This window comes from Phacochoerus africanus, chromosome 2 (genome assembly GCF_016906955.1).
Source record: "Phacochoerus africanus isolate WHEZ1 chromosome 2, ROS_Pafr_v1, whole genome shotgun sequence".
Lineage (NCBI taxonomy): Eukaryota > Metazoa > Chordata > Mammalia > Artiodactyla > Suidae > Phacochoerus > Phacochoerus africanus.
In genome coordinates this window covers 96,820,165-96,848,072 of record NC_062545.1, presented here as the reverse complement: position 1 = coordinate 96,848,072, position 27,908 = coordinate 96,820,165, and the positions used below count along the sequence as shown (strand labels likewise).

At 36.4% G+C, this 27,908-nt stretch overlaps 1 pseudogene; it reads left to right on the top strand.

The window, feature by feature from the left end:
- The first annotated feature begins 13,310 nt into the window (after nucleotides 1-13,310).
- On the top strand, nucleotides 13,311-17,128 carry LOC125121138 (nascent polypeptide-associated complex subunit alpha-like; annotated as a pseudogene).
- Nucleotides 17,129-27,908: the final 10,780 nt, after the last annotated feature.

The window sequence follows — 27,908 nt, the reverse complement described above, 5'->3', positions numbered from 1 at the left end:
TGCCTCAAATATTCCATATCCTTCTTGACTCTGCATTTTTACAAGTTGTTTGCTCAGGCTGGAATATTTTTTGCCACTTCTTCATGTTGAAAACTCCTAATCAAGCCTCAAGATATACAGTTCAAATACCATCACCTTCGTAAAATCTCTTCTAACATCCCTGACCAGTGAGACATCTTTATGCTCCTGCTCCATTTTTCTCAATTTATGATTACAGCACTAGGAATTCTTTCGGCTTTTCAAATAATTTTTTACATTAACTTATGTATTCCCTCCTTCATAAAGCAGCTGACAGGGCACATAGCATGATGAGGCTTATATTCTGCTGCCTGGTATATTCACGTCTATTCCTACCAGCATTTGAATAGCATACTTCTAAGAATCAACTGAGTTCATTCCCATATTTGTTTGTGACAATTGATTTTTTTTTTCTGCACCCACAACATTTGGAAGTTCCCAGGCTAGGGGTCCAGTCAGAGCTGTAGCTGCCAGCCTATGCCAGCCTACACCACATCAACGCCAGATCCTTAACCCACTGAGCAAGGCCAGGGATTGAACTCACATCCTCATGGATACTAGTTGGATTTGTTATCCCTGAGCCACAAAGGGAACTCCAGTTGAATTTTTAATGGTAATGATGTAATTAAATTATGTATTTGTTAAATGAATGAAATATGAGTGTGAAAGAAAAGGAGTTATTTCTGTGAAAATTAAGTTATTGGTTTAGGATGATTTGATAAAAGCAAGTCAATTAGAGATAAGTAAAAAATTATAAAAGAATAGGGATAAAAAACAATGGAGTTCCCGTTGTGGCTCAGTGGTTAGCGAATCCGACTAGGAACCATGAGGTTGAGGGTTTGATCCCTGCCTTGCTCAATGGGTTAAGGATCTGGCATTGCTATGAGTTGTGGTGTAGGTTGCAGGCGGGGCTTGGATCCCTCGTTGCTGTGGCTCTGGCATAGGCCAGTGGCTACAACTCCGATTAGACTCCTAGCCTGGGAATCTCCATATGCCACAGGAGTGGCCCTAGAAAAGACAAAAAAAACAAAACAAAAACCATTAACATTTTATGGGCTTCAGAACTTAGATTGTTTTGATGCTGGTGTTTTATTTTCTTTTATTTCCTCTTTATGGCCACACCTGTGGCATATAGAAGTTCCGGGGCTAGGGGTCAAATCAGAGCTGCAGCTGCCAGCCTACAGCACAGCCACAGCAATGCCGGATCCGAGCAGCACCTGAGACCTATGCCACAGTTTGTGACAACGCCAGATCCTTAACCCAATGAACGAGGCCAGGAAATGAATCTGCATCCTCACAGACACTGTGAGGTTCTTAACCCACTGAGCCACAGTCGGAACTCCCTGATGCTGGTATTTTAAACTTCTCACTCTCAAAACAAAGTGAAAATAAAATTGGAAATTGTATACAATGCATCATGGATGTGGTTTATCTAAGAAACATGCGAAACTCCACTTATTGAACCTGTACACAAAAGTCCTTGGTTTTATTATAAAATTAGTTAATTGATTATCATTTTAATCAAAATATACAGTACTTACGGCATTAGTATTTATTACAATTTTCCCTTTAACTGTCATTCTCAACATACAAAATACTGGTTTGAATTACATCAGCCAGGAAAGCTTCTATTATGTTTTCTATTGAAACTTATCATTCAAAAAACCTTTTTGTTTATACACTTTCTCACTAGATTGAGAGCTCCTTAATGTCAGGAACCTGGCATTTTGCCTGACACATCGTGAGTACTCAATAAATTATTGTTGAATGAATGAAAAGAAATCTGTAAAGCAAATTTATAAAAATCAAAAGAAAATTGTATCTCATGATCTTCATGCAATTATTTAATCCATTTTAGTCAAAGAAGTTATCAGTCTCAAATATGAATAGTCAGGTAAAAGGAGTTCATTCTCTATGCAGAATCTGAACCTCTTTAATGGTGTTAGTGAGTCTTAATGTAAATATACATTTGTATGTATAAATCTGTATGTATGTATATAAAATACAGTCCTATAAACTTTTCTAGATCTCATTGTGATAAAAATTAACCTTTCAGCACGGAAATGTTCTGTTTCTTAACTATTATTATTTCTCTACATAGCTTCTACAATATGGTCATGATGTAGCCTAACATAACATAGATACCTAAAATGGAACCTTTAAACCTGGTGCCTTTATAGAGACAAATTTTTATATTATTGGAAATTTACCTAGTACCTAGGCTGATTGATTGTTCAGTCTTTATTTCATATGTAGAAAAGAATTCCCTTTGATTATACTCATGACTTAGTGACTTGTTCTGTGATTTGTTTTTCTTTCTTTCTATTAAAGATTTTTAATAAAAAATTAAATAGTTAAATAAATAAATAGAACATTTTTTAAAGTATGCTCAAATTTAACCCTATTAATTTCAATCAGAGTACAATGTATTACCTATAAGCTACTTTTTTTTAAGCTGAACATTTTCTCTGGGCAGACTCCATAGCATACGTATGAAATCCAACTTGCCAGGTAAGATTTTTTGTGTCAGCTTTTTGCCAAGTACCTAAGTGACCTTCAAACTCTGAGAGGTCCTCTTAGCACCTTCTTTGGTCTAATTAACACTGAATGAAAAATCGAGTGGACACTTTATAGCTCTACCTCTGCAATTAAATGATGTGTCTGATCAATTATTTTTAGGGCCTCATCCAACAATTACAGAAAAATAAAAAAGAAAGAAATGAATGGATCAGCCCCTGTATTGTTGATTACCTTTGGCTTAGCTCCTAGGTCCCTACTGTCTCACTTTGGAGAACAGGTGACACAAACCATTGTAGTGTGTGTGTCAACCATCTTGTCTTTCAGTGGGCAAGCTAGAAGTGACAGCTTGGTATATTAAGAGGTCTCTGCCTGAATAAATTGGTGTCAAGTTTTATTACACATAGCCCAAGTGAGGAGGCAGAAGACAACCACTCAACGACGATGTATCAAGCAAATAAAATGGTATTGCCAGTTCTTGAAATAAGGTTGAAGCTGGCAAGATCTCTGTTCTCTAGAAGACTAAGCCCACCAAAGATGATATATGGTGCACACAAACCAAGATATATGATAAGGTCCTTATGGGGTCAAAAGGAGCTACTTTCTTGTCTTTATTGCCTAGAGCAGGGACGAGGTTCACCAAAGAAATGCCTGCTGGAAGGACTAAGACTTTCTGTAGATTTAAAGAATCAGAGAGCTGGGATAGAGTAAGCAGCCTCAGGGAAGTGGCTCAAACTCATAACTTAGCTTAAAAGAGAGAGAAATGAGATAGGAAAGGATTTTTAAGTAAAAAATATTTCCTAAAGTAAAAACAAAGATGTAAATCAATACTATTAGCATTTTTTGATGTATCTCTGTGATAATTCTTAGAAGAGTATTTTTCAAACTAAGAGTTGCAATCTAATAGAGAATTTTAAGATCCTTAAAAGGAATTAATATAGGATAGAGAATATCAGAATATTTCATATATAGCAAAAGTAGGGATATATTTGTTTCAGTTATGGATGTATGTGGTGTTGAGTCACAGGGTAAAAATTCATTCCTTACTGTGCATTATAGCAAAATAAACTAAAAATATTGCCCTAGAAAGTTATTTCTAAACTTAGCTAACAATATAACCTTTTAAGAGTTATAAAAAATATCCAAGTTTCCAAGTCCCTTCCTAGGAGGATTGGTCCAGGATCCTGTGGAGACCTCCTCAGAAAAAACCTATAGTCCATGAACCATTTGCTCTGATTAGAATGAGCAGATGAGAAAAATGAGCAAAAGTGAGAGAGTGTGCTGCAAACTCAGCATCAGAATCCACAAGTAGATTGTGAGAGTGATGACTGTGGGGAGAAGTTTATCATAGAAAAATGTTAGAGAAGGTTCATGGAGCATTTGCTGTGAGCAGAATATAAAGATACCTGAGGAACTGCAATCTGAGGGAGAAGAGACAAAACACATACAAAAATCTTGATGCTTCAAGGCACTACTCATGTCATGTGTACTTATAAGTCAGAAATAAAAAAATGATATCTCAAAAGTAGACTCCTCCAGAGAAGGACTCATGAAGGAGGTAAGACTTGCCTTGGCTGAGCCTTGAAGAATGATTCAGCCAAAGACTCCTTGAGGAAAGGAACTGTCTTACTTGCACTGATCACCAATTGCTGAGCACATGGTAGGTATTGATGAGTAGGGAGGGTAGGTGGAGGAAAAATAAGATGAGTCAGAAAAGTAAGTCTGGATGCTAAATTTGCTGCTCTCTTATATTTAAGAGGCGTAAGTAGAATCAAGGGGGGGAAAACCCTGAAAAGACAGTTAAATTTTTCCATTCCTTCTCTTGGCTTCGGCAGTTAAGTATATCTAGAAATGTAGAAGAAAGAATCCAAAGATACCCTCTAAAATACCCATCATGGGAATTCCCTGGTGACCTAGTGGTTAAGGATCCAGCATTGTCACTGCCATGGCTTGGGTCACTTCTGTGGCATGGGTTCCATCTCTGGCCTGGGAACGTCTTCTTTTTTTTTTTTTTCTTTTTCAGCTGCACTCACAGCATATGGAAGTTCCTGTTCCAGGGATCGAATATGTGACATTTGTCACACCTCCAGCAATACTGGATCCTTAAACCACTTCACCACAGCAGGAAATCCTGGCTTGGGAACTTCTGCATGCTACAGGTATAGCCAAAAAAATTACATAAAATAAAACAAAATACCAATCATGTTTTTCTGGCTACAAGAGGCTGTATGCTCAATATTCTATCTGGAAAGGAGATTTTGCTTTAAGGCCATAAATAAAGAAACACACACACAGCACTAGTTTAATTTCCTCCATTGCTGCTATGGTTCTCTATCCATTGCTATACATTAGAATAACCTGGGAGGTTTCGAATTCCCGATGCTTGGTCTCCTCTCTAAGAAACTAAATCAGAGCTTCCAGGAAATGGATCAGGAGCATTTGTGCTTCGAAAAGTGCCCCAGGTTCAGGCTTGAGAACCATTGAAATGAGAATACTAAAATCCATACTGCTAAAGAAAAACTGAGTTTATGCTCTCTTTTTTGCTTCTCAATGAAAGAATTAGACTGACATTTATTTTTTTTTTCCAAATTTGCCCCAGGCTGTAGCTGCGTAGAACCATGGACAGCAATGATTCTTTCCCTTAACTCTGCAGGCAAAACCGAAGATGAACTTTTAAGCTGAAGTCCCTGACAGCTGCTCCTGTTCAATCACAATTATACTACTCTAGACATCCAGACACACCTCCTCAATGGCACACCATTGTCAGACTTTCATATTCAAAAATTTTCAGTGGCCCTCAATTCTTTAATGGCAAAGCCCATACTGTTTAACCAGGCATTCCTGGCCCTTCTTAATCTGGCTCTAAACACTTATTCAAGCTGTGGCCTCAGGCTTCTAACTGTGTGGGTTGCCTTACAGTTCCCATAAATAGCACATTCTTTCTTGTTTCTACTTTTCTCATACTCTTGCTCTTGCTCCCATCTGCAAGGACAACAGTTTGTTTTTTACTCTCACTTCATCTGCTGTTGCTACTTGATGTCAAAGGCCAGTTTAATTCCCTACCTAATTATTAATAGCCTAACACTCTACAACTTCTATGAAGCTTCTTCCTACCACTCTTAGTATCAGGAAAGACATCAAATCGAATGGTTCAAACAGAATTCAGATATAAAGTGAAAAAAATCCATTGTATTTGAATCATAATTATTCAGCATAATGATTCTGTGGTCTAGCTGTCTGGAACTGAACCCTAATTCTTTAATTGATTTATCATTTGATCTCTCTAAGCCTCAGTGTTTTCACAAGTAAAATAGGAAAAATAGTTACCATCTCAGAGGTGAGGATCAAATCAGATAACCAAGAAAATTCTTCAGCACATCTTGAAGGCGCTCAAACCTAGAGAATATTCAAAAAATTCTAGCTTTTCTTGCTTATCTGTCTGTTGATACATTCTGATGAATATATCTTGCCTCTTCATCAAAATTGTGAGATCGTTTAAGGACTGATTCTGTTTCTCTAACTTTACTACCTGGGTTACAATACCAAACTGAAAATAACATGGGGTTTGAGATCAGAGCATTAAATTTCAAATTTCAATTCACCCACTTACTTCTTTTATGATTTTTGGCATCTTACTTGACCTGTTTGACTCTTAATTTCCTAATGTCTAAATTGGAGGTTATAATAATAATGGTATTTCCCACATACTGAAGATTAAAGAAAATAAGTTATAAGAAAGTTCTTCGTTATCTCTCAAGTGTATTTTAAGAAGTATAGTTGTAGTAGATGGTCTATATATGTTTATTGAATTATTCCCTAATATCTACACTTGAGATTATACATTAAAAATAATTTACTTGCTGAAAATATAATTTGTCTATTTGTTTACCTAAAAATGAAAAAGTTGGTGCAAAATCCATGTCTCAATTTCTTTATCTGTAATGAAATATCGTTAAACAAGAGGGAGATCATTAAGCTCTTCTCTGAGTCTAAATTCCAGATTTTTGGAAAGTGTCTATATGAGTCGAATAAAAGACAAGCCCGGGATAATACATGTATATGCTTTTCTTTATATATACTCTATGTATAGGAAAAAAAATAGAAAACTAAGTAGCATATGTTAGTAGTAGTTATCTCCGAATGATAGAATTGTGGGTGTTTTAAACATTTTCTATTTTTGACTGAGATTTTAAATTTTCCATGAGATTGTAGTAACTTTAGATTTTTTAAAAAATATTAAAAGAATCCCTAAGATATAAAAGTCTATCCCAAAATTGCACTTTGTATGTGTGTGTGTGGGTGTTCAGAAACATAAACATCCTTTAGAACAACTGAATGGCAGCATCCTATGACCACTTCTTACCAAATGCACACTTTTGTTCATTGTTCAAAATATTTAGAAAATTGAAGGAAGAGAATGGAGTACATATATAATGAAGCCTTATTTGAAAATTTGTAATGTTATCATAATCTCTTTGTTGAAAATTTGAAATCACAAATAAATAACAATAAATAAAGTTTACGAAGTCTTCCCAAGAAGCCTAGTATGTTACAGTGACACCTACTGTCATGATATGGTACAGTAACCAAGCTCCCTCAGACATTGTAACAGGTTCTATGACTTTATAAATGCATGTCAAGGTGAGCAGAACAAAAGTAGTTCAAGGACAAAGGGCTTAGGGTTATATTTAAAATGGGGTTGTGATGACTGTTGTACAACTATAAATGTAATAAAATTCATTGAGTTAAATAAATAAATAAAAGTAATGGAAAAGGAGTTTCTGCTGTGGCTCAGTGGTAATGAACCCAACTATTATCCATGAGGATGTGGGTTTGATCCTTGGCCTCACTCAGTGGGTTAAGGGTCCATTGAGCTGTGGTGTAGGTGCAGACAAGTCTTGGATCCTGCACTGCTGTGGCTGTGCTGTAAGCTGGCAGCTACAGCTCCGATTGGACTCCTAGCCTGGGAACTACCATATCCCCCAGGTGTGACCCTAAAAAGCAAATAATAATAATAATAATTTTTAAATTAAAAAAATAAAATACTGGAAAGTATGGATTTATTTCAAAAGCAATTACTATGTTCATATAGATAGAAAAATATTTATGTCTCCCTAAATGGGAACATATCTCCTACTTTTAAATGCCTGCTGTAGAAAATAAGATTTTCTCCAAAGATATGAACTTATAGACATTTTAGTTGAAAACACATACCAGCTACCGCAAAGAGCATCTATTCATGTTTTTCTTCTGGTTTAAGTTAGGGATCTTTGAAGATCATTTCAACCTTTTAATGTGGGCTATGAGTTTACTGAAGGAGTAACACACTCAGATATGTGAGTCAGGGATTCTTTTTTTTTTTTTTTTTTTTGTCTTTTTAGGGCCGCACACATGGCATATGGACATTCCCAGGCTAGGGGTTGAATCAGAGCTGCAGCTGCCGGCCTAGGCCACACCCAGGGCCAAGCAGGATCCAAGCCATGTCCTACACTGCAGCTCACTGGCAATACCAGATCCTTCACCCACTGAGCAGGGCCAGGAATAGAATCCACGTCCTCACGGATACTGGTTGGGTTCGTTACCACTAAGCCATGACGGGAACTCCAAGTCAGGGATTCTTAATCAGTGAATTGAAATGGGCAACAGGGAGTGAGTATATGCTGAACATTAAGATTTTTCTAGAGAAAGAAACTATAGTTTATTTACTTTATAACCTTTTTCCAAGGAGTCTATGCCCCAATAAGGGTATCCAGGACTGTCTCAGCTTATGATTGCTTATCTGGTGTAATTTTTATTAGCACCTCCTTTCAGTCTCAAAGTTGTCCCAGCCTAGAAGTTATTTAGTCACTCTAATTAAGACCCATGGATCATGGCATTGATTTTCTATTTTCGTGGAAGTAAGTCATGATTTACCTGGTGGGAAGGAAGGCAGTTTTAAGAAGTTTCATGAAATTCTCTGAATACAAATAATACAAACACCAAACCTTGATTTAAATTCCCTCATTTTATGTTCTGCTTAAATTTAGAGAATGCATCCACTGAATACTGCACCAATGGGTAAGTCACCACCCCAAAAACATTTCTGTTTATCTTTTCCTTAGTTGCATTGCATCGGTATAAACCTAGGAATGCCCAGCAAAGAACACATTTGATATCCTTTGTGCATTCCTTTAAATAATATTATTAAGTACTGATTTAACGATCATTCGTAGTAGTGGACAGAAAGAAAAAAAGTACAATAATATCTCATTTGTTCCATAGCTTTACAATCTGTTTAAGGAGATAAGACACACATTTATTGAAAGACAAGGCAATTAAAATAACAATGAGATATCTGTATGTATCTATTAGAATGACAAAAATCCAAACACTGACAACACCAAATACTGGTGAGGATGTAGAATGACAGAGTGCTCATGCATTGCTTGTGGGGATGCAAAATGGTACAACCACTTTGGAAGACAATTTGGCAGTTTCTTATAAAACTAAACATGGTTTTACCATATGATCCGGCAATTGTGTTCCATAGCATTTACCCAAAGGAACTGAAAACTTATGTCCACACAAAAATCTGCATGCAGATTGTTAGAGCCTCAGTTCATAACTACCAAAATTTAGAAGCAATCAATGTGTCCATTAATAGCTGTATAGATAGATAGTAATAAACTGTGGTACGTCTGGACAAATGTTATTCAGTGTTGAAAAGAAGTGAGTTGCCAATTTGTGAAAGGACACAGAGAAAACTTAAATGCATATTACTAAGTAAAAGAAACAGTTCTGAAAGGATACACATTGTATGACATTTTGAACTATGGAGACAGTAAAAAGATCAGTAGTTTCCAGGGGTGGATGAGACAGAGAAGGATGAGGATTTTCAGGGCAGCGAAGATATTCTGTATGATCCTATAATGATGGATACTATGATTGTACATTTGTCCAAACCAATAGAATGTACAACACCAAGAGTGAAATATAATGTAAACTACAGACTTTGGCTGATTATGATATGTCAGTATAGGTTCATCTGTTGTAACAAATGTAACCTCTGGTGGGGGATATTGATAATGAGAGAGGTTATGCATATGTGGGAGCAGGGAATACAGAGGAAAGGCCTATAAGTGCTTCTCAATATTTGCTATAAAATTAAAATTACTCTAAAAAAGTAAATAATTTTTTAAAAAAATAACTATGATGATAGGTAGATATTTAGTAATCTAAGGATTTGAAGGGACTACTTCTATAAGTTAGAAGAGTTAGAAGGACTAGAGTTTCCTTATGGCACAGTGGGTTAAGGATCTAGCATTAACAATGAGCAGTTCTGGTTGTTGCTGTGGTGCAGGTTCAATCTTTGGCCCAAGAACTTCCACATGCTGCAGGCTTGGCCCAAAAAAAAGAAGAATAGTTAGAAGGACTGATTAGGGCGAGTTTTCAAAAAACCTTGAAAGCAAGCCAGGGCTATGGGGAGAAATTATCTTCTAGACAATGGAACAACTCTGGATATTCTTAAGCAAAAGCTAGAATGTAATAACACAACTTGAGAAATGACTGAGGCATGGCTTCCTGAAAATAAATTCTTTAGCTTTCCCAAAGCCAGTCACAGTAATTTTCAGGCATTATAGTCCCTTTCCAGCTTCGTAGCACCTGTGTGATTGCTTAATATTTCTGTTCTGTAATTCTGCAGGCAATTATTTAGGTATGTTTTTAATCCATATGAACATGCTAGTTGTTCTCTTATCTTTCTTTCTAGACAAAATCCTCAAATCAAGGGGAATGTCTAATTATATTGTACTTCTCTGCATAATATCTCTGTTTCTTTGTCGCTGTCTCTCCCTCTTTCTCTCTGTCACACACACTCACACACACACACACACACATTCATCCCAAATAGAAGCCAATTCTGAGTATACATGCAAATGGTAGGTGAAGGGTTTGTTTCATTTACTGTTTCATTTGTTCAAATAAGATGGAAATGCTACTGATGGGAACCACAACTGCATGAGGGAGAAGTCACCTGCATCACAATGAAGATAATAAGTAAAATCCCTCTTCCTATGAAATTTACCAGCTACATTTAAGAGTTGATCAGTCTCTTAAAAGATTCAGACCATTACATACTGGAGAACTTTAGGCCCAGTTCTTAGTCATCTTCTCTATTTATTTTCTCTTACTTCGTGAACTCATTCAATTTCCTGGCTTTAAATACTATCTATATGATGATGACACCCAAATTGATATTTTTACCTTGGACCTCTCTGTGATCTCCAGATGCATGTCTATAACTTTCTACTTGACATTCCTACTTAGATGTCTGATAGGCAACTCAAGCTCTGCATGATTGAAATAGGAACCTTGATGTGAAAATGTCCACCAAAGCCCTTGTAAACTCACTCTACGCCTTATCTCATAAATGGCATCTTCATTCTACCAGTTGGTTGCTTAGACCAAAAAAACTTGGAGTCATTCCTTAATGTGAGTCATCTTTGGCATCTGTCTTTCTCTGATGACACACATCCAATCCATTAGCATATTCTGTCAGCTCATAACTCTGTCTCCTCAGCCTTGGAAATATATTTAGATTCCACACCAGTTTTCTCCACTTCCATTGCTATTTCCCTAATCTGACAGCCATCCATTTTCTCCTAAATTATTTAAATTGCCTCCAAACTGGCCTTTCTGCTTCTTTCCTTGCTTTTATATAGTGTACTCTCTGAAAAGCAGCAGAATAATCTTTCTAAAATGTCAGATCATGACACTCTTCTACTCAAAAACAATAGTTCCCATTTCCCTCAGAGTAAAAGTCCTAACACACATCGTCCCATAATGTAATCTCAGTCCCTGCTGCTGTTCTCACACCATTTCCTACCATTCTCATTATCATTCTCTCAGCTTCAGCCACTGTTTTTTTTTCAGTTGTTCCTCAAACATACTAAGCACTTTCCCTATTCCTAACTCTATATCCTTATCCTAGTTTGTTCTTTCTCAGGTTTCTTCATCCTACCTCACATATTATCTATTTACTTGTTTTTTTAGTATCTGTTGCTATTAAAATATTAGAATATAAGTTCCATGGAGGTCAGGATTTTTATCTATACTGTGTATACCTGTATCCTCGATAATGAAAAGTTTATCTAGAACAAAATAGATGTTCAATAAATATGTATTGAATGATGAACTTAATATGTAAATCAGTGAGTGAATAAATGAATGAACACACAAGGAAACAAATAAAACTTATGAATTACTCATCTACAGAATTTCCACTTTTGTTAGAATAGAGTTTTTTTTTTTTTTTTGCCATTTCTTGGGCCACTCCCATGGCATATGGAGGTTCCCACGCTAGGGGTCGAATCAGAGCTGTAGGCACCAGCCTATGCCAGAGCCACAGCAATGTGGGATCCAAGCCGTATCTGCAACCTACACCACAGCTCATGGAAAGGCCAGATCCTTAACCCACTGAGCAAGGTCAGGGACCGAACCCGCAACCTCATGGTTCCTAGTCGGATTCATTAACCACTGAGTCACGACGGGAACTCCAGAATAGAGTTCTAAATGTTAACTTAAACCCACAAAATGCCGGCACTAGATCTGAGACATGTCTGGTAACCACTCGTGCCTGAATGCAGTTCTGCCTGCCAGTGGTCAGGCGCTAGTCTGTAACCTTCCAGTTAGCCACCTTGTGAATTGACCATGTCTATAAAAGTACAGCAGTCTTCACACAAGCCAGGGCCAGACAACAAACCAGACTCAGTGTCAGCTATGCCTACATGACCATCTACCATAGTCAGCCCTCTGCAACAGAAGGACACACACAGACAACAGAGGGGATACCCCAGAACTTATAACTCTGGTGACCAGAGGTAAGTGAACTGCTGGGACTCATGTGGTATCTCCTACAAAAGGCTGCTTCTACAAGGTTGGGAAATATAAACAACTTACCAAACACATACAAATGAAAACATGAAATAGGCAAGATGAGCCAAGAGAGGAATATGTTCCAAATGAAGAAATGAGATAAAACTACTGAAGAACTAAGGGAGTAGAGGTAAGCAGTCTACCCTAGAGAGAGTTCAAAGCAATGATAATAAAGTTGTTCAAAGAACCCAGTAGAAGATTAAATGAACAGAATAAGAAGTTAGAAGTTGCTAAAGAAAGAGTTAGAAAAAATGAAGAACAACAAAAGATGAAGGGTAAAATAACTAAAATAAAAAATATGCTAGAACTTAATACTACATTGTAAGTTGACTGTACTTTAATAAAATAAATTTTAAAACACACTAGAAGGAAAAAAGTAGGTTACATGATAGAATAGTGGAAATCACTGAAGCTGAAAGAAGAAAGAAAAAAAAATTAGGACAGTTTAAGAGACTTCTGAGATAAAACCAAACATACTAGCCAATGCACTATAAGGACCCAGAAGGAGAAGAGAGAAAGACTCAAAGAACATTCAATGAAGACATGATAGCTAAAAACTTCACTGACCTGGGAAAGGAAACAGACATCCAGGTGTGGGAAGCACGAAGAGTCCTAAACAGGATCAAACCAAAGACCACACCAAGTCATACTGTAATTAAAATGGCAAAAAATAAAAATAAATAGAGAATATTAAAAGCAAGAAAAAAGCAACAATTTGTGTACAAGAGGACGCCAATAAAGGTATCAGCTGCCTTTTCAGCAGAAACCCTGCAGGCCAGAAGGGAGTGGTGTGATATATTTAAACTGATGAGGCTCTCCTTTGCTCTCTTTCTGCTATCTTTGTTCTATGCTCCCAACACAGAATGCCCAGTTAAGCAACAGAAACTGTCCCTGCTACAGAGCAGGAGTTGCCACAGGCCCAGGCTGAGACAGAGTCCGGAACAGAATCTGACAGTGATGGAGCAGTACCAGAACTTGAGGAACAGGATTTTACACAGGCAACCACACAAGAAACCAGATGGCAGCAACAGCTGAAATTGATGAAGAACCAGTCAGTAAAGCAAAACACAGACAGATTGAAAAGAAGGCATGGTAGGCTATGTCCAAACTGGGTCTTCATGAGGTTACAGGAATTACTAGAGTTACCCACTGGATATCTAAGAATATACTCTTTGCTGTCACAAAACGAGATGTCTACAAAATCCCAGCTTCAAATACTTACATAGTTTTAGGGGAAGGCAAAATCAAGGATTTATCTCAGCAAGCGCAGTTAGCAGCTACTGAGAAATTCAAAGTTCAAGGTGAAGCTGTCTAAACATTCAAGAAAGCACACACTATGAACAACTATATGGCAACAAGTTTGACAATCTGGAAGAAATGAACAATTTTCTAGAATCTTACAGCCTGCCAAAACTGAATCAAGAAGAAACAGACCAACTGAACAGACCCATCACTAGAAATGAAATTGAAGATGTCATAAAAACACTCCCTACAAATAAAAGTCCAGGACCAGATGGCTTCACAGGAGAATTCTATCAAACATATAAAGAGGAATTGGTGCCCATCTTCCTGAAACTCTTTCAAAAGGTTGAAGAAGAAGGAATACTCCCAAAGACATTCTATGATGCCACCATCACCCTCATTCCAAAACCAGACAGAGATACCACCAAAAAAGAAAACTATCGCCCAATATCATTGATGAATATAGATGCAAAAATTCTCAACAAAATCTTAGCCAACCAAATCCAACAACATATCAAAAAAATTATACATCATGACCAGGTAGGGTTCAACATACACAAAGCAATCAACGTCATACACCACATTAACAAAAGAAAAGTCAAAAATCATATGATCATCTCAATAGATGCAGAAAAAGCATTTGACAAAGTCCAACATCCATTCATGATCAAGACCCTCGCCAAAGTGGGTATGCAGGGAAAATTCCTGAACATAATCAAAGCCATTTATGATAAACGCACAGCAAATATAATACTCAATGGGGAAAAACTGAAAGCCTCTCACTCAAATCTGGAACAAGACAGGGATGCCCATCTCACCACTGCTCTTCAACATAGTTTTGGAAGTCCTAGCCACAGCAATTAGGCAAACAAAAGAAATAAAAGGCATCCATATAGGAAGAGAAGAGATAAAACTGTCACTGTATGCAGATGACATGATACTATACATAGAAAACCCTAAGGACTCAGCCCAAAAACTACTTGAACTGATTAATAAATTCAGCAAAGTAGCAGGCTATAAGAAGAACATTCAGAAGTCAGTTGCATTTCTGTATACCAGCAATGAAATCTTAGAAAAGCAATACTAAAATACAATACCTTTTAAAATTGCACCTCACAAAATCAAATACCTCGGAATACACCTGACCAAGGAGGTAAAGGACCTATATGCCGAGAACTATAAAACTTTAATCAAAGAAATCAAAGAAGATGTAAAGAAATGGAAAGATAGTCCATGTTCCTGGATTGGAAAAATCAATATTGTAAAAATGGCCATACTACCCAAAGCAATCTACAGATTCAATGCAATCCCTATCCAGTTACCCATGACATTTTTCACAGAACTAGAACAAACCATCCAAACATTTATATGGAACAACAAAAGACCCAGAATCGCCAAAGCAATCCTGAGAAACAAAAACCAAGCAGGAGGCATAACTCTCCCAGACTTCAAGAAATACTACAAAGCCACAGTCATCAAAACAGTGTGGTACTGGTATCAAAACAGACAGACAGACCAATGGAACAGAATAGAGAACCCAGAAATAAATCCCAACACCTATGGTCAATTAATCTTTGACAAGGGAGGCAAGAACATCAAATGGGAAAAAGAAAGTCTATTCAGCAAGCATTGCTGGGAAACCTGGACAGCTGCATGCCAAGCAATGAAATGAGAACACACCCTCACACCATGCACCAAAATAAACTCCAAATGGCTGAAAGACTTAAATATACGACAGGACACCATCAAACTCCTAGAAGAAAACATATGCAAAACACTCTCTGACATCAACCTCATGAATATTTTCTCAGGTCAGTCTCCCAAAGCAATAGAAATTAGAGCAAAAATAAACCCATGGGACCTCATCAAACTGAAAAGCTTTTGCACAGCAAAGGAAACAAAAAAGAAAACAGGGAGTTCCCGTCGTGGCGCAGTGCTTAATGAATCCGACTAGGAACCATGAGGTTGCGGGTTCGGTCCCTGCCCTTGCTCAGTCGGTCCCTGCCCTTGCTCAGTGGGTTAACGATCCGGCGTTGCCATGAGCTGTGGTGTAGGTTGCAGATGCGGCTCGGATCCCGCGTTGCTGTGGCTCTGGCGTAGGCCGGTGGCTACAGCTCCGATTCAACCCCTAGCCTGGGAACCTCCATATGCCGCGGGAGCGGACCAAGACATAGCAACAACAACAACAACAACAACAACAAAAGAAAAAAAAAAGAAAACAAAAAGACAACTTACCGAATGGGAGAAAACAGTTTCAAATGATGCAACCGACAAGGGCTTAATCTCTAGAATATATAAGCAACTTACACAACCCAACAGCAAAAAAGCCAATCAATCAATGGAAAAAATGGGCAAAAGACCTGAATAGACATTTCTCCAAAGAAGATATACAGATGGCCAACAAACACATGAAAAAATGCTCAACATTACTGATTATAAGAGAAATGCAAATCAAAACTACCATGACATACCACCTCACACCAGTCAGAATGGCCATCATTAATAAATCTACAAATAACAAGTGCTGGAGGGGCTGTGGAGAAAAGGGAACCCTCCTGCACTGTTGGTGGGAATGTAAACTGGTACAGCCACTATGGAGACCAGTTTGCAGATACCTTAAAAAATCTATACACAGAACTTCTATATGACCCCGCAATCCCACTCTTGGGCATAAAAATCTACTTAAAAGAGACACATGCACCCGCATGTTCATTGCAGTGCTATTCACAATAGCTAGGACATGGAAACAACCCAAATGCCCATCAACAGATGATTGGATTTGGAAGATGTAGTATATATACACAATGGAATACTACTCAGCCATAAAAAAGAATGACATAATGCCATTTGCAGCAACATGGATGGAGCTAGAGACTCTCATACTGAGTGAAATGAGCCAGAAGGACAAAGACAAATACCATATGATATCACTTATAACTGGAATCTAATATCCAGCACAAACGAACATCTCCTCAGAAAAGAAAATCATGGACTTGGAGAATAGACTGTGGCTGCCTGATGGGAGGCAGAGGGAGTGGGAGGGATCAGGAGCTTGGGCTTATCAGACACAACTTAGAATAGATTTACAAGGAGATCCTGCTGAATAGCATTGAGAACTTTGTCTAGATACTCATGTTGCAACAGAACAAAGGGTGGGGAAAAAAATGTAAATGTAATGTATACATGTAAGGATAACTTGATCCCCTTGCTGTACAGGGGAAAAAGAAAAAAAAAAAAGAAAAAAGAGAAAAAAAAAAACACACAGACTCCAACTGTAAAAGAGGAGAGTGAAGAGGAAAATGTTGATGGAACAAGTGTGCAAGGTAAGGACAAAGAAATGGTCATGTCATAAGGAAATGTGTTGAGAGCAAAGATAGCCTGAGCCCTGAAGAACAGCACTAATAATATTGTAAATGCTATTGTGGAATTAACAATGTAACCATCTGAAAAGAAGACTTTTTTCATGTTTCAAAAGAATAACAGAAGCTTGGTTTGAAATTTGTACTCTTTCTATAATTAATAAAGTTGTAGCTTCTTGTTGGATGTAAAAAGAGAAAAATCTATCAAGAATATTTTAGGAGAGTTCTCATCATTGCGCAATGGTTAACGAATCCAACTAGGAACCATGAGGTTGCAGGTTCGATCTCTGCCCTTGCTCAGTGGGTTGACAATCCGGCATTGCTGTGAGCTGTAGTGTAGGTCACAGATGTGGCTCGGATCCAGCATTGCTGTGGCACTGGCTGGCAGCTACAGCTCTGATTAGACCCCTAGCCTGGGAACCTCCATATGCCACAGGAGCAGCCCAAGAAATGGCAAAAAGACAAAAAAAAAAGAAAAGAATATTTTACCTGGTAAAAATTTTATTCAAATTTGACAGAGCAATGAAAAACTTTACAAAAATTTTAGCAAAGGCTAAAAGAGTTCAGCAGTATAAAATTAGCTTTATGAGAAATGTTAAAAGGACTTCTCTGAGTGAAAAAGAAAAGGCCACCCCAGAAATATGAAAATTCTAAATGGAAAAATCTTAGTGGAAAAGGCAAATATACAGTTAAGGTAGTAAATCAACCACATATGAAACTGGTAGGATGGTTAAAATACAGAAGTAGGAAAATCATAAGTAGTTAAGGGATAACACAGAATAAAAAGATGTAAAAAATGATGGCAAAATCAGTAAACGGGTAGGAAATAAAAATGCAAGTTTGTTAAAATGCATGTGAACTTAAGAGTTCAGAAACTTAAAATAATAATATAGGTAGATAGATTGGTTGTTATATATAGCCTTACTGTAACATTACATCAAAATCTACAACAGATACAAACACTAGAAAAGAGAAAGGGATACAAACCTAATATTAAGACAATCTTTAAATCACAAGGGAGGAGAACAAAGAAGGAACAAAAAGAACTGCAAAAACAATTAAGAAAAAGGCAATAAGTATATATCATTCAATCTTTACTTTAAATGTAAATGGATGAAATGCTCCAACTGAAAAACATAGAGTGTCTGAATGGATACCAAAAAGGAAAACTCTATGTGCTGCCTCCAAGAGACTCTCTTCAGATCTAAAGATATACATAGACTGAAAGTGAGGAGGATGGAAAAAATGTATTCCATGAAAATGGAAATCAAAGTAAGCCGGAGCAGCAATATTTATATTTAAAAAAAAATAGACTTTAAACTAAAGACTGTATGTAACAAGAGAAAAAGTAGGGCATTATCTAATGATCAATAAATCAATCCAAGAAGAAGATATAGCAATTATAAATATATATGAACCCAGCATAGTTGCACATAAATACATAAAGCACATATTGATAGATAGAAATGGACAAAATAAAAATAATACAATAATAGTAGGAGACTTTAACACCACACTTACATCACACTACCTTAGGAAATAAAAGGTATATATTAAATAAACAGCCTAACCTTATACCTAAAGTTAACTAAAAAGAGAAAAAATAAAACCCAACATTAGTAGAAGGACAGAAATAATTAAAATCTAAGCAGGAATAAATGAAATAGAGACTAAAAAAACAATAGAAAAGATGAGCTGGTACTTTTTAAAGATAAATAAAATAAATAAACCATTAGCCAGAGTCATCAACAAAAAAAGAGACAGGGCCCCAGCAAATAAAATCAGAGAAGAGAAGTTCTTCTTGTGGCACAGCAGGTTAGGAACCCAACTAGAGCCCCATATGGGTTAGTTTCCAGATCTTGCTCTGTGGGTTATGGATCAGGCATTGAGGCAAGGTGTGGTATAGGTCACAGAAGCATTGTGGATCTAGTATTGCTGTGGCTGTGGTGTAGGCCAGCAGCTGCAGATCCAAATAGACCCCTAACATGGGAACTTCCATATCCCGCAAGCTAGGCCCTGAAAAAGAAAAAAAAATCAGAGCAGACAAGGGAGAAGTTACATCAAATACCACAGATATTCAAAGGATCATAAGATACTACTATAATCAATTTTACACCAATCAAAAGGACAATTAGAATAAATGAAAAAATTCCTAGAAATGTATAATCTCCCAAGACTGAAACTGGATGAAATTGAAAATATGAACAAATAAATTGCCAGTCATGAAATGTATCCATAATTTTAAAATCCCACAAACAGAAGTTCAGGATCAAATGGTTTCACAGGTAAATTCTAACATTTAGGAAAGGGTTAATATTTATTTTTCTCAAACTTTCAAATTATTGTAGAGGAAAGAATGCTTCCAAACTCATTCTATGAGGTTAATATCACCCTGACATCAAAACAAGACAAAGATATCACACACACTCACAAAATCACAATACCTAATATTCAATATCCATTATCACTGATTAACATAGGTGAAAAAATCCTCAACAAAATATTAGAAAACCAAATTCAACAATACATTAAAAAGATCATAATTATCATCATAATTAAGTAGTATTTATCCCAGGGATACAATGATGTTTCAATATCAGCAAATCAATCAATGTGATAGTCTGCATTAACAAATGATAAGATTGGTGTTCCCACTGTGATGCAGTGGGTTAAGAATCCAACTGCAGTGGCTCAGTTTTCTGTGGAGGTGTGTGTTTGATCCCCAGCCCAGATCAGTGGGTTAGAGTATCCAGCATTGCCACAGCTGCAGCATAGGTCACAGCTGTGGCTCAGATTCAGTCCCTAGCTGAGGAACCTACATATGCCACAGGTGAGACCTTTAAAACAAAACAAAACAAAACAAAAAAAGGAAGAGAAAGAATTAAAATTCACATAATCATCTCAATAGAGACAAAAAAAATGTTTTGACAAAATTCAATATCCATTTATGATAAAAAGTCTCAACAATGTGGGTATAGAGGAAACATACCCAACACAGTAAAGGCCATACTAACATAATACAAGCCCACCACAAAAATCATACACAACATTGAAAAGCTGAAAGCATTTCCTCTAAGGTCAAGAACAAGACAGGATGTGCAATCTTTCAACTTTTATTCAACATTGTATTGGAAGTCCTACTTACAGCAATCACTTAAAGAAATAAAAGGAATGGAAGTTGGAATGGAAGAAATAACACTCATTGTTTGCAGATGACATGATACTATACATAGAAAATCCAAAAGTTGCTATCAAAAAACTATCAGAACTCATCAATGAATTTGGTAATTTTGCAGGATACAAAATTAATACAGAAACCACTATCATATTTCTATACACTAACAATGAACTATCCAAAAGAAAAATTAAGAAAATCTCATTTACAATTGCATCAAAAAGAATAAGCACCTAGGAATAAATCTAAGAAGGTAAAAATCCTGTACTCAGAAGACTATAAGCAGATGAAACAAATTGAAGACACACAGATGGAAAGATATATCGTGGTCATGGATTGGAAGAATTAATATTATTAAAATGGCCATACTACCCAAAAAGATCTACAAATTTAATGCAATTCCTATCAAAATACTAGTGGTATTTTTCACAGAACTAGAACAAAAATTCTAAAATTTGTATAAAAACACAAAGATCTGAATAACCAAAACAGCCTTAGGAAAGAAGAACAAACTTGAAAGTAACATAATCCCTGATTTCAAACTATACCAAGAAACTACAGCAATTGAAACAACATGGTACTAACACAAAAACAGATACAGAGATCAATGGAACAGGATAGCCCAGAAATGAACCCCCACTTATATGGTCAACTAATATGACAATGGAGGGAATATATGACAATGGGAAAGATATCCTCTACAATAAATGATGTTAGGAAAATTGGACAGCCACATGCAAAAGAATAAAACTAGACTATTCTCCAATACCATGCACAAAAAATAATTCAAAATGGATTAATGTAAGACCTGAGATCATAAAACTTCTACAAGTAAACATAGGCAATATATTCTTTGACATCAATCTTAGTAATATATTTTGGGGAATGTCTCCTCAGGCAAGGGAAACAAAAGCAAAAATAAACAAATGGAATGACATCAGAATAAAAAGCTTTTTCATAACAAAGGAAAATAACAAAAGAAAAAGGCCACCTACTGAATGGGAAAAGATATTTGCAAACAACATATCTGATAAGGGCTTAATACAAAGAACTCTTACAATTCAACATCAAACAAAAACAAAACAAAACACACCTGATTAAAAAATGAGAGCAGATCTGTGTAGACATTTTTTTCAAAGACATACGATGCCCAACTGGCACACTGAAAGGGCACTCAGCATCACTAACCATCAGGAAAATGCAAATCAAAATTTCAGTGGGTATCACCTCATACCTGTCAGAATGGCTTTTATCAAAAAGACAACAAATAGCAATTGCTGCCAAGGATGTGGAGAAGAGAACCCCCATGAACTTTTGGTGAAAATGTAAAATAGTGCAGCCACATGGAAAACAGTATGGAAGTTCCTCAAAAACTTAAAATTAGAACTACCGTATGAAGCAAAAATTCTCCTTTGGATCATTTATCTGAAGAAAATGAAAACACTCATTTGAAAAGATATGTGCACCCCTGTGTTCATTGTAGCATTATTTACAAGAGCCAACATATGAAAGCAACCTAAGCATCCATCAACAAACAAATGGATAAAGAAGTGGTGTGTATGTGTGTGTGTGCCATGAAATATTAGTCATAAAAAAAGAATGAAATCTTGCCATTTGGGAAAAATAGTCTAAAAATTATCATGCTAGGTGAACTAATCAGAGAAAGAAAAGTATTGTATAATTTCACTTATATGTGGAATATAAAAAAAAATAATAACAAAACAGAAACAGATTTGTAGATACAGAGAATAAACCATCCCTTGGCAGAGGGAAAAGGGTAGGGTGGGGAAAGAAATAGACGAAGGAGATTAAGAGGTACAGACTTTCAGTTGCAAAATAAATAAGTTATGAAATGTGCAGTATGGGGAGTATGTCAACTACATAAACATCTTTGTATGGTGACACATTATAACTAGACTTATCATGATGACCATTTTGAAATGTATCAAAATATCTGATTACCATCTAGTGTAACAAGAACTAACACAGTGTTATAGATCAAAAACTAACTAACTAATAGGAAAAGATCAGACATGTGGTTACCAGAGGCTGGGTTGAGGGGAAGAGGGACTTAGATGAAGGCAGTCAAAAGCTATAACTTTCCTTATATTACATACATAAGTGCTAGAACTATAATGTACAACATGATATATATAATTGACACTGCTGTTAAGTTAAGGGAGTAAATCCTGAGTTCTCATCACATGGAAAATTTCTATTTCTTTATTTTTGTATCTATATGAGAAGATGGATGTTCACTAAACTTACTGTGATAATTATGCTGAACACCTTAAATTTATACAATGCTATGTGTCAATTATATCTCAATAAAACTGGAAGAAAAAAAGTTGACTTTATTCTGCTAACAAATACAAAATGACTGAGGTGTTTTTGTTTGCTTTCAGAAAAGAATATGAGTTGGCATGCATCCTTGGCCACTCCATACCAGTTTACCTATTCTGTGATCTTTCACTGAGAATCAGTAAAGATTAAAACACCAAGTGTCATTAGAGACTATATAGTCTAAATGAGCATTTCAGAAAAGAAGAAACTGAGGCTAGGGTTCAGGAAATAACTTCAAATTTACTGAGCTAGTTAAAAATAGAAGTAGAATTAGATTTCAGATCTCTAAAATTGTATGCCCACTGCTTTTTTTTCCTAACACCACAAGGATGAGTCTCTCCCTACTTCTCTTTTGATGTCCTCACTATCATTATTGCTGATCAAAATTCAATAACAACAGTCTGTAAAGAGAGCGTCAGATTTGCAAGGGTTTTTTTTTTTTAAGCTCAAATGAAGACTTTCTCAGAGTACAAGTGGCTGTGATGGATTCCCTCCACTTTCACAGAACAGAAGAGGCAGGGATTCATCTGTGGGCATTGGCAGGGCTGGATGCTTACTGACAAGGCCCCAGAATGGAAATATCCTGCTTGTCCTTTTAATAGGATTTCAGCCAGAGATTTGAGGGAAAAGTACTGCAGCCTAGTGGGCTGTGAATATGAGTGGAAATGTCAGAGCTATGAATCAGTTAACACATTTTTATTTAGCATCTTCTTGTGAAAGAGAATGAAAAGATACGGCTCCTGCATTCAAATTCCTTACAGTTCAGAATAGTGTCTTGAATAGTGTGAGACCCTGTTAGATCTTAGAGGTTCTAGCACTCCAGACTTGGAAAGCATTAGCTGGGTGGCAAGAATAGGATGGTTTTCATGGAGGATAAAATACTTAATTTTGTCATGAAGGGTAGCAAGGATTCAAGTAGACAAATGGGATTGTGGTGCAGTACTTTCTCCTGTTCTCTCTGGATTCAAGAAATATGTTCACATCCTTCAGCACATGAGGCCCTCAAAGTATCCCTGGAAATTAGGGAAAGCAGAAAACATACTTTGTGCATTTTGTGAGGAGAAATTAACATCCAAATCTGTGAAGTAGCCCAAGTTCACACCTCAGGTTAGAGCCAAAGTCCCTCAGGCTCCCTCCCAAGACACTTTCTAACAGAACATTCTTCTGGTACATTGTTCCTTTGTATCTTTCTCTACCTTCTGAAGATGCAGGTACCAACCCAGTTTTAGGAACTCAAGGAGATCAAGCTTGGCTCCTGTCCTAAATTCTATGACATAATAATAATAAAAGCTCAAGGCATCCCCAGGTGTCAGCTTCTTCTTTGGTGCTCAGAACCCAAATGTTTTAACAGCCCCAAGGTGCCCTCCACTTATGGGGCCCTGACTCTTTGAGGCCTATCTGTTGACCTGGCCCTATCAATGCGAAAAGCACAGATGTCTACCATCTGGTCAGGGGTCCTTGTGCGTGTGCCAATTTCCTGTCACTGACAGCCAGCACTTGATTGATGGAATTTGGTACTCCACCTTTTTTTTTACTTCTTAGTAAAAACCTCATGAATTCAATGGCATTTAGCCAAAATGAGAGAATTTGAACTTGGGCAGGGGTAAAGTTTACCATCAATGAAATGAGGGTCTGTTAAGTAAATTACCAGTGTAAACAGGATTGTAAAAAGGACAATTTAATCTACTTATAAGAATAAATTGTTTTCAAGCACTTAAGTTGCATAAATTTACATACAGTGTGCTAATTACAAATGATTGATAGCCAGTCATTCAAACACATCTGGTAGGAACCCTGTTCTCTTAACACTTTGCAAGACACTAGACTGTGTTACTTAAAGTACTTGAAAATAGTACAAATATATATTTTATATATGAATATATGTATTCACACACCCTCATATAAGACAGTCCTTGTTTTTCATCAAGCCGTGTTCCTGGAAACCACACCAGAGAGGATTATCAAACACAGATCATTGAGAGCCAAGTTATATTTTCAGATAGGAACAATTTTATAATTGGGATTGGTGTGCCAGACCCAGGGATCACACCAAGTAAATCATAGATTCAATCAGCATGATGTCATAGCAGTCTAAACTACAACAACCACAGCTAGAGAAGACAGCTAATATTTATTGAGCAGCTGCTACATCTGAGTGCTGTACATATGCTATCTCAGTCATCAATACATGACCAGCAAGGAGTTACTGCCTTCTTTTTCTGGGGAAAAAAACAATGAAACTCCAAGAGTTTGAGTAACTCACCCTTAATCGCATAGTTATAATCAGTAGACTTAGAAATTAAATCTAGGTCTGCTTCCAAATCTCATGGCTCCTTTTCAAATTACAACATCTATAATCCTTTAAAATTGTTAAATCGTGCATAGTTATATAAAGTCTATATAATGCATAAAAAGGGAATAAATGTAACTACTATTTTCTACGGCTTAGATAAAATTTCATTTCTTCATGAAGACTCACTCTTAAAACAAATCTTCCTCTTTTATGCAAATGAGTGCCAAACTGTAAAAATATTTAAATGTAAGATTTTATATACATGAGTAGTGTCTTCAACATATTTTTCAATTGTTGGCGTACATATCTTTCATATAGATATTAAGCTCATTAAGAGTAGAGAGTAATATTACTAATAATTTGCACCATACCAACATCCTTTATTTCACTATCTTGACGAATATATACTTAAATATGTTCATTGCATGAATTAGCAAATGAATTAATTCTACTTTATCATAAATTATAATACACCACAAATTTTAAATCAATATATGGCTACAATAAATGTTAGAGTATAACTTTTAAGTTTAAGTTTTAGAAAGTTACTAGTGGGGGTAATGGGAAGAGAAGGAATTAGGGAATGATTTGGATATCTAGAGAATTTGAAAAACAAATGTGGCTTGAAAAAAAAAATCCTATAGCTAGGAAATCAGCCAATATTAATCCCTTGACTTCAGTTAACTTTCAAAGTAAAAAATAACTTGTTTTTTGGTAAGACATATATAAAATAAAACTGACCGTTTTCACCACTTTAAGTATGCAATTCAGTGGCATTAAGCACATTCTCAGCGTTGTGCAAATATCACTACCTTCCATCTTCAGAAATTATCCCAAACAGAAACTCTGTGACCAAAATCAAAAATTCCCCATTTCCCCTCCCCTCAGCCCCTGTAACCTCTCTATTATATTTTTGTCTCTATGACTTTGCCTGTTCTGGGTACCTGAGGTTCATTGTGATGGGAATCATAATGGAATCATAAGGGAAACATATAATATTATTTAAAGAATGCATTTATAATATCTAAATATTTGAAAGCCCCAATATGAACTTCAAGATTGATAAATTAGAGGACAGAAGTATCTTGACCCTGGTGCTCTTTTTCTTTTTTTCTCCTCTCCCTGAATTTACTAATATGGAAGGTAGGCTTACAGGCAAAGATTCAGCCAAGAGAACTGGAAAACACTCTGTATGTAGAAATAAGTACCTGGCCTTAGTGCTGGTTGTTCAGGACAATGTTTATTTCATCAATTGATTACACATGTGAGAATCAGCTTAACACCTACCTTTTTCTCTCTTCCCACCCACTGCCACTACCTCTTGTCTTTTCCTTCCCTTGTTTAGATATCTTGTTTTGCCAGATAAAAGTGGCAAAATAAGATGAATTCTTTAGGTGGTGTTGAGTAAGAAAAACAGCAAAACTAGATGTCAACATGCCAGGAAATCATCAACATTTCTACCTACTATGACTCTTCTTTATATCAGTTCACTCAAACCAATTTAATAAGTATTGAATGTACCATTAAAATCACTCGGTGTACTCTGAGCAGGTCACAAATCACAAGAACTTAAAGTGAAACTCTGCCATCAGCTCCCGCCATCAAGTACCAACTTGTTTTAACTCTTCTAAGCCAAAGAGTCTCAGTTTTAAGTGCAGTCTTTGCATTACCTAGTCTCCCTGTTGAGGAAATATTCCCTTTGTTAATGTCATCCCATTACTCCTCATCACCTCTCCTTGCACTGGGTTGAATAATTTCTTTGCCTCCTTAGAAGTTAAACACTTCAAATATTTATAGGCTGTAACTTGAAAAGTTTGGGGCTAATGGATCATGTTTCTACCTGAGGGACTCCTTCATTTTCCAAAATTACTGTAGGCGCATAATCTTTAATCCTCCATTATTTCTGATTTCTCCAGGTTAAGCATCTGTGGGTGGCAACGAGTTTAACTGACACCTCAAGCTGCCTTTTTGAGATAAAGTCTTTTCTTCCCTACCCTTAATATTTGAGCTTTCAAGAGAACAAATTGGCTCTGTACTTTCTGGCATAGGAAATCTGATTTGGCCAAACAAAACATTAAGACTGAATTGATGCAGCTGGCTCTTGAACTGGAATACAGGTAACTATTATTACAAAACATTATTGCTAAAGCCTTACATTATTCAGTGAATGAGCAGCTGTGAATCATCAAATAAGACAATATCCATGAAAGGGGTTTGTGAAATATAAAATGTTATAAAAATAAAAATTTTTTTAGAATTGGTATGAATTGTGCCAGGTCGTTTGGATGTTTGAAGTTTTATTTATTTTATATTAAATGTTTAAAGAGTAACAGTGTTTTACGGTCATAAAATTTACCACACAGAATTTATCCTTTTACTTATAAGGCCATCACAAAGAAGGTAATTTTTGTACTATGAGGAGCTCACATTTATTGAAGATTTACTCCATGTCAATATATAGAGCCATGTCAATACATGTCAAATAATTCACAAAGATTATATCAATCTTTACAATATCTCTCTGAAGAGAGTTTATTTCCCTATTATACAAGTAAGAAATTTGGAGCTTACAGAAGTGACCTGAGGTCATTCAAGTAAAGTGAATTGAACCTAGATTAGTTCAATAGCATTGGCTGCATTCCTAGCATTACTTTTTTTCTCCAGAAGTACTTTTCTTTCTCTTCAGTTACTGAAGTACATCTTGTCCCTTAACTAGGTAGGTGCAGTCTCCAGGTTTTGTTTTCACATGAGCTTTAGGGGGTCTTGCTTCTTTCACTGTCAAACTATGAGATCTCCCATCTTGCTCCTGTCTCTGTGACTGCCCCTCCCTTTCATTCTAATTAAATGCTTAAGTCTCTTAAGGACTCAAATCCAGATGAACATATGGAAATCAATATGCACTGAATAAGGGACTAAGAAGGCTGTCCTGAGTGAAAGGGGCTGTTGCATAAAGTTCTTGTTTTAAGCAGAGTAGCTATCAAGTATGCCATAGGCAGTGGTGGAGCAGTTCAATGGAAATCAGACTGAAGCATTCCATAGAACTCTCAGT